This window comes from Solanum verrucosum, unplaced genomic scaffold, assembly GCF_900185275.1.
Source record: "Solanum verrucosum unplaced genomic scaffold, falcon-dt-bn FXZP01000136.1, whole genome shotgun sequence".
In the NCBI taxonomy this organism is placed as follows: domain Eukaryota; kingdom Viridiplantae; phylum Streptophyta; class Magnoliopsida; order Solanales; family Solanaceae; genus Solanum; species Solanum verrucosum.
In genome coordinates this window covers 277,985-286,978 of record NW_026020145.1, presented here as the reverse complement: position 1 = coordinate 286,978, position 8,994 = coordinate 277,985, and positions in this window count along the sequence as shown.

The following is an 8,994-nucleotide window of genomic DNA, read 5'->3' as shown; positions in this document are numbered from 1 at the left end:
TGAAAAGACCTTTTTGATCTTGAATGAGCTGACGCAAAAGTCAATTGGAAAATAAGGGCAAACCTACTGGTGAAATCATGCATTGTGTTTATCTTTGTGAGTGTGAGTATTGAACTTGATTCTGGAACTTTAAATGATTGAACCATTGAGTGAATATGGAATCATTCTTTGTGTGAGAGCATTTGAATACCTTTGATGAGCTTGAACTTGAATTTAAAGCAAGTATAGTGAGCTTGAGATTCTTTGTTAATGGTGAGTCACAACTTGAATCTTTGAGTGCACAATTGATCCTTGCACGAGTAAGTTTAGTCTTTTTGTGTGCATTCATGCTTGAGACTTGTGTAGCACTGTTTGAGAAATCCTTTTTAAACTGTTGAACTTGAGTTTTACTTGAGGACAAGCAAAAGTTTAAGTTGGAGGTGTTTATGAGTCCACGATTTGGACTCTTTTGGGGGATTATTTTGATGGATTTAGTGTCCTCAAATGCATATTTTGTCTCAACAACTGATGAAAATCCTTGAGTTTCAGGTATTTGGAGTTAGAGACTAAGCATGGACATTATTGGGCAGAAAGGTACAAGGCAGCTAAAAAGAACGAAGAAAATACGGCCTGAGGATCGCCTAAACCATTAGGTGAGTCGTCGAATTGCTATGATCTTGCCTAATGTTCCTGTGTGCCAAGTTCTGAAGGAGAAAATTGAGTCGGTGAGATAAAGGAGCAGTCGGCGAGTCGCCGAACGACTCTGCGATGCAGTACTTTATCGCCCAACTTTATAGAACTTGAATTTGCTAAAGGCCAATACAGAAAGGTTATGAACCAGACCAAAGGGCGGATCGCCGAGTGGATCGGCGATCCCGACTGACTGCGCCGAATGGTCTTTCGTAGCACACTTTTTGACAACTATAAATATTTGTTTAAATTCTTAGCTTAGTATCAGATTTTGCATGCAATCAGTATCAATTTATAGCGAGAGAGAGGCTTTAAAACCAAAACTACGGAATCGTTAGTCTATGGTTATTGGGTTGTCGTGGGTTCAGCTCGAGAGAGTGAATCCTAAACCCTCTCCTACACATTCAGCTCAAGATAGTGAATGTACTTTAGCGAAGGTTGTGCTTCATTGCCGCTTATTGATGTTCGAGAGAAACCGATTTGATTCGGGGTAAATTGCTCGAGAGAAAATCTACCCCCACTAAAGTCTAGCTTAGTTACCAATTTATAGCGATTTGCTATCAATAGCATTTACCCGATTGTTTATTTTAGCCCATATTCCTATCCCATTCCAAGAGTCCTGTCTCTCTATTTGCATTTTCGTTTTTAGTTGTCATTTTAATTGATAATTGATTACAAAACCCCCTTCGATAATTGACACTTGTGTCACCCTTTAATTTGATATGTTTTTTCTTCGTAAATGTTCATAGTTATAAGTGACTTGAACAGTTCTTGTTTTTTTCTTAATTCTCGATTACAAACCGCTCCCTTGGGACTCGACCCCAACTCACTAGTTGGGTTATATTACTATTGAATGACCATGGACATTTAGTATTGGATGAAGCGTCTTGATACATCAAGTCACATAGACAGTCAGACAGTTAGTAGTTCAGTTGTCTTTACATTATTATTTCATATGTTAAGACTTGAGTTGCCATTTTGGCCAAGTTGAATGTTTGACCTTTAAACGTTCTAAGTTATTTTTATTAAACAGTTAAGTAGAAGTGCATTTGATCATTGTATTAATGGTTAGAGTCTTTCGCTGAGTAAGTAAGTCAGGCCAAGGGTTCACTTGGGGCCTACAATGGTTCTCGAGTGCCAGTCTTGCCCAGGGTGTAGGCTCGGGGAGTGATAAACTTGGTATCAGAGCACATAGTTCAAGAGTCCTAGGGAGTCTATGAAGCAGTGTCAGTAGAGTCCTGGTTATCGGTGTGAAGCGCGCCACATCTATAATTAGGAGGCTGCGACAGTTAGGAAATTATCTCACTTCTTTCACACTCATTTCCTGCGTAAAGTTCATCTCTATAAAGTCTCTTTCTAATTCGTGCTTGCGCATGTTTTTCAGTTAATCATGCCTCTACGAAGAGCTGTCAGAGGTCGTCCTGCTAGGAGGAACGTTGAGGAGAAAGGGGTACCTAATGCACCTGAAGTGCAGCCCCAAGGGGAAGCCACCAATGTTGAGTTCAGGGAAGCGATAAGAATGTTAAGTCAAGCAATGACTAACCAGGTTGGGCAACAAAACGGGGCTCGACAAGAAGGGGCTGATACTTCGAGGATCCGAGAGTTCTTGAGGTTGAATACTCCAAGTTTCACTGGTTCAAGCATTACTGAGGATCTAGAAAACTCTATCAAGGAACTGCAAAAGGTATTAGATGTTATGCACGTTGCCGATGCTGAGCGAGTAAAACTAGCTTCATATCAATTGAAGAATGTTGCTAGGACTTGGTTTGACCAGTGGCAGAAGGGTAGAGTTGAGGGAGCACCACCTGCGAGTTAGGCATGTTTTGAGGAGGCCTTCTTGGGGCGTTTCTTCCCCCGAGAACTGTGAGAGGCCAAGGTACGATAGTTTCTTACCCTTAAGTAGGATTCACTAAGTGTTCATGAGTATGGGTTGAAGTTCACCCAACTTTCCGATATGCTCCAGAGATGTTTGCAGATATGAGAAGCAGGATGAGTCTTTTTATTGCTGGGTTGTCCCATCTGTCCAGCAAAGAGGGCATGACAGCTATGCTAATTAGGGACATGGATATAGCAAGGTTGATGGTCTATGTGCAGCAGGTTGAAGAGGAGAAGTTGAGGGATAGGGAGGAGTTTAGAAACAAGAAGGCTAAGACAGGGAATGAGTCTAGGCAAAAAAGAAATAATGTGAGTCATTCATCCTTCCAAAAAAAGCAAAAGGGACCTGCTTCATCATCTGCTAGTGCACCTGCACCTAGAAACAAAGGTGAGTACAATAGTCAGAATTCACAGCATTTCAGATCTAGACCTGCACAATCTCAGGGTAGTATTGCACAAGGAGGTAACTGGGCTCCTGCATGTGCTAAGTATGGTAGAACCCACCTAGGTAAATATCGCGATGGCTCTACAAGTTGTTTCAAGTGTGGACAAGAGGGTCATTTCATGAAAGGGTGCCCTAAGAACCGTCAAGGTAATGGGAATTACGGCAATAAGGCCCAATCTGTCATGACCCGAGAGCACCCTCTAGTCGTAACCGGTGTATTCGACCTCGAAGAGGTCAAATACAATCCTCATGGATCATTCATTAAAATACGATACAAAAAAAAATATAGAGGAGAAATTTAAAGCTTCCTTTACAATCGAAAGAACACCTTTTAAATAAAAAGCAAGCGGAAGACTTTCTAGACTTTATCCAAGATGTCTCAAAACCATCTAATACTTGAATACAACAATGGGACTAAGCCCACTCAAAACTATAAAAAAAACTACAAGACATAAAGGAACATGTTGGTTATTGTCCTCGAATATATGAGGACTCACCAAGTCTTCATCTTCAAACACCTTAGAAACCTATCCATCAACCATGGAATATCAACATCTACAAAAATCCCTACACTTTAGTCAAAACGAAAATAAAGGGGTTAGCACAATTAAGTACCAAGTATGGAAACCATCAAAAACATGCTAAAAAGGACATTTGGTTGAAAGTCATGCCCTATGCCATTTTAGTAAAACTTCATGAATATTGACATATTAGACATATTATAGAACATAACCAACATATAAGACATTAACCACATTATAGACATACTCAACATTTTCACCATGTAACTCATTTTATCATCCAAAAACCCTTATCAAAAGTTACCCTAAGACACACTTGAGTGAGACATGAAGAGGCCGCCCATACAACCTCTTCATACCCACCTAAGTGTTCCTCAAGGCTACTATAGACAAGAACCATCATTCTTCAAGGTAGCATACTAAGTAAGTCACTTAATTAACATAAGTTATTCATTCAACAAATCATTTAGACAATAAGTCAACATTCTTCTTTAAAGTCAATTAGGACACATTCATGCATTTAGGGGACTTCACACTATAGTCATATAGACTTAGGGAACTCATTTTGGCACCTTCAAAGCCTACTTGTGCCATGTGTAGATAGCATGCCATACTACTATCTACACGTTGTAGAACCTATCAAGTAACTAGAGTTCACACTAAGGATATCAAGTTCTACATTTAAAGATCCAAGTGTCAAGAATGCTCATAGCACAAATTTCCAAAAAGATTCAATAACAAGGCTCGCCAAATATATACATCATGTCGTCACACCAAGCACAAGCAAGTATCAAGAAGGCCCGACGCCCGGTATCAAGAAGGGTCAAAGCCCAATAATCAAGAGAACCAAGAACCATATTAAAAATGGCTTTCTAATTCGTACTTAAAATGGCAACTTCCACTCATAAGACGGACTAAAAATGCAGAGTCAAGATGACAAGTGATCCGAATCAAGAGGCATGCCAAGAGTGACAAAGTCACAGCCACAAGAAGGACAAGGTCCCAACAAGAGTTACAGGTGATCAAACAGTCCGTACAAGTGGGCGAGTTACATGAGCGTTTTTAACGTCTTAAACGATACCAACATGAGAATGCAAAGTGACAAGAGGTAGCCAAGGTACCAAGATCAACTTTCAAATATTTCCGCAGTTAAAAGAGTGCAAGTACAAGTTAATACACAAACTCAGTGCTTTAGCAAACAACCAGTCCAATACAATTTTGTGAGTTCAGACCGTAGACCAACCAACGTTTCAAGGTCCTCACCTTGTTCACGAGTATATACAACCTTAAAAATACAATTAAATAACTTCTTTAACTTCTATTAGCTTAGTAATGTTGACGTAAAAGAGGATCATCATCACAAGTAAGCCTAGCATGTACAAATACAACTATGCTCCCAAAACAGTGAATCTGTCCGGCCTGGTACCTCAAGTCGCAAGTTAGATTTGAAAAGGAAAACGGCAAAACTAAACTTTATAACCTTCATGAAAGATGTAGGTACATCTCTAAAGGTTGCAAATAAACAAGAATCACCGCAAAATATATTTTGTACAAAAAGATATATTCAAAACACTACAGCTGATCATGCAGGATTTCAATTTCCGAAATCTGGGCAGAACTTGCCCTATGTTGCGTCCCATATTACGTGTCCATAACAGTGAAATTAGAGTTTTACATAAACATAAGAGTTGTAGGTACATGAGTTAGCTTTCCATATCATATTTATTCATTGTAAACGAAGTTCTAGAGAACAAGATATGCATAAATTACCAAACACTACCCAGCTCAGAAATAGAGTTCATCACTTACATATGAAAGGAATGCCATAGCCTATCGATTTATTTTCAACATAGCTTTTCATTTATCAAGAAGAGAACCTAAGTCTACCAAGTCAAGAAATGACATTCACAATATAAGGCACTTCACATTCCATCATCTTCATTGATAAGTGTTAAGAGAGAACATAGTTTTAATCACAAAACAATAATACTTTATTCAAGCTCACCTTGGGATCCCATGAACACATTTATATTCACAACATGATTACCTTTAGTTCATTAGATTCTCATTCAAATCCTTTACATCAAATTCACATATATTATATCATGTCAGCACTTCAATTCCTCATATAATGCCTTCAAGGCCATAATCATAATACATTCAATAAGTAAACACCTCCACCATAAGTGGATCACACATCAATCTATCACAATTCTATATCAATTCTACATTAACAATGAAGTTAGGTCAACTCACTCTTTTCCAGAGCCACAATCACCATTCCTCAATTCTTCAACAATTCTCAATAGATAAACATAAATAATAATAGAAATCAACTACTCAACTCAACCTAAGCATTTATCCATTATCATTCAATCATAAACATTCAACCCACTTCATAAGCCAAATTTAGGAAACTTGGAAAGACATGGGTTCAGGGACTTTTCTTTCTTAAAACCATCAATAAACATCAATAATAACATAAATCATCATTAAAAATCATTTAATGCAAGAACCCATGCTAGAACCGAATTAGGACTTTATTGAGTTTTTGAAGAGCTTTCAAAACACTTTGATTTGGCTCCTTGAATGGAAAAGGAATCAAGGATAAAGGATTCCCATACCTTAACCTTCATGAATCCCATGAAAATTGAAGAAGAAACACCATGAAATCCTCAATCATAGCTCCCACTTCATCTTCTTCTTTGAGTTAGAGAGAAATATAGAGAGAGGGAAGACTTTGGGATTTTGATTTTGGGAAAAGAGAGTAAATGACTTGTTAAAAGACTTAAAACCTTATATAATTCATTTAATTAACTCCTAACCGACCTCCTAAGCCCTTAATCTAATAACTAATTAATTCCCATAGCCCCAACTAAAAATTATAATGTCAAAAACGGGAAGCATCTACGGACCCCAAATCTCTTTGAACTAAACTCAAAAAGCCGATTTACATTATTTAATCAAGTTACAAACTTCAATACACATGTGAGGCTCTAGTTCTTCATATTTCATTTTTAGGGTCGTTACACAATCTTTGTCAGTTGCTCCACTAGACAGGGCTGCACCTAGAGGATCTACTTCCGATACTAGCGGAGGAGCAAATCGCCTTTATGCAATCACTAGTCGTCAAGAGCAAGAGAATTCTCCAGATGTTGTCACTGGTATCATCAAAGTCTTTATTCTTGATGGTTATGCTTTGCTAGACCCAGGAGCAAGTTTATCTTTTGTGACTCCTTATGTTGCAAATAATTTTGATGTTCTTCCTGAGAAATTTTGTGAACCCTTTTGTGTTTCTACACCTGTTGGGGAGTCTATTCTAGCTGAGTGAGTATATCGTGACTATGTCATTTCCATCAATCACAAGGACACCATGGCTGATTTAATTGAGTTAGACATTATAGATTTTGACGTCATTCTTGGTATGGACTGGCTTCATGCATGTTATGCCTCGGTTGATTGTAGAACTCGAGTTGTCAAGTTTCAGTTTCGAAATGAGCCAGTCTTAGAGTGGAAAAGTAGTTCAACAGTGCCTAAGGGTTGTTTCATTTCGTACCGTAAGGAAAAAAAAGTTAGTTTCCAAGGGATGTGTCTATCACTTAGTCTGAGCTAATGACTCTAGTGTTGAGATACCTCCTATTCAGTCATTTTCAATAGTAAAAGAGTTTCCAGAAGTCTTTCCAATTGATCTTCCCGGAGTCCTTCCTGAGAGAGAAATAGACTTCAGCATAAACATTCTTCCATATACACGTCCTATATCTATTCCGCCACGTAGAATGGCTCCAGCAGAGTTGAAAGATCTTCAAGAACAATTGAAAGATCTCCTTGATAAGGGATTTATTCGACCAAGTGTCTCACCTTGGGGCGCTCCGGTCTTATTTGTGAGAAAGAAAGATGGTTCCCTTATGATGTGTATAGATTACCATCAGTTGCACAAGGTTACCATCAAGAACAAGTATCATCTTTCGAGAATTGATGATTTTTTCGATCAACTTCAGGGTGCTACTTGTTTCTCTAAGATAGATCTCAGATCAGGCTATCATCAGTTAAAAGTAAGGGAATGTGATTTTCCAAATACAGCATTCAGGACCCATTATGGTCATTATGAGTTCTTAGTTACGTCCTTTTGTTTGACCAATGCGCCTGCAACATTCATGCACCTTATGAATAGAGTATTCAACCCTTATTTAGATATGTTTGTTATTGTCTTCATTGATGACATACTAATCTATTCGAGGAATGAAGAAGATCATGCTAGTCATCTCAGAATAGTTCTCCAAACTCTAAAGGATAGAGAGTTGTATGCCAAGTTCTCTAAGTGTGAGTTTTGGATTGAGTTTGTGGCATTCTTAGGGCTCATTGTGTCTGGAGAGGGAATTAAAGTTGATACTCAGAAAATTAAGGCAATACATAATTGGCCCAGACCCACATCTCCAACTAATATTAGGAGTCTCTTGAGTTTAGCTGGCTATTATAAAAGGTTCGTAGAGGGGTTCTCATCTATTTCATCACCTTTGACCAAGTTAACTCAGAAGACAGTGAAGTTTCAATGGTCTGAAGCTTGTGATAAAAGCTTTCAGGAATTGAAAAAGAGGTTAACTATTGCCTGTGTTGACCTTACCAGAAGGTACTCAAGGTTTTGTGGTATATTGTGATGCGTCTAGAGTTGGTTTGGGTTGTGTGTTGATGCAGAATGGCAAGCTCATAGCTTATGCCTCCAAACAGTTGAAAGTTCATGAGAAGAATTACCCAACCCATGATCTAGAGTTGGCTGCTGCAGTGTTTGCTTTGAAAATATGGCGTCATTATTTGTATGGTGTACATGTTGATGTATTCATTGATCACAAGAGTCTTCAGTATGTGTTTACTCAGAAAGAGCTTAATCTCAGACAAAGGAGGTGGTCAGAATTACTCAAGGATTATGACATGAGTATTCTTTATCACCCAAGTAAGACTAATGTTGTTGCTGATGCTTTAAGGAAGTTGTCTATGGGTAGTACCTCCCATGTTGAGGAAGAAAAGAGAGAGTTAATGAAAGATGTGCATAAACTTGCACGATTGGGAGTTCGACTAATGGATTCCACAGAAGGAGGAGTAGTGGTGATGAATGGGGTTGAATCATCCTTAGTGTCATAATTGAAAGAGAAACAAGACCAAGACCATCTTTTGCTTGAATTGAAGGAAAATGTTCATAAGCAGAAAGTTATGGCTTTTGAACAAATGGGAGATGGTGTATTGAGATATCAAGGTAGATTGTGTGTACCAAGAGTGGATGAACTCCAAGAGAGGATCATGGAGGAAGCTCATAGCTCCAGATAATCCATTCATCCGGATTTCACAAAGATGTATCGCGATTTGAGAGAAGTTTATTAGTGGAGTAGTATGAAGAAGGGCATTGTAGAGTTTGTGGCCAAGTGTCCGAATTGCCAACAAGTTAAGTAGAGCGCCAAAGGCTCGGTGGTTTGGCTGAAAATATAGAACTTC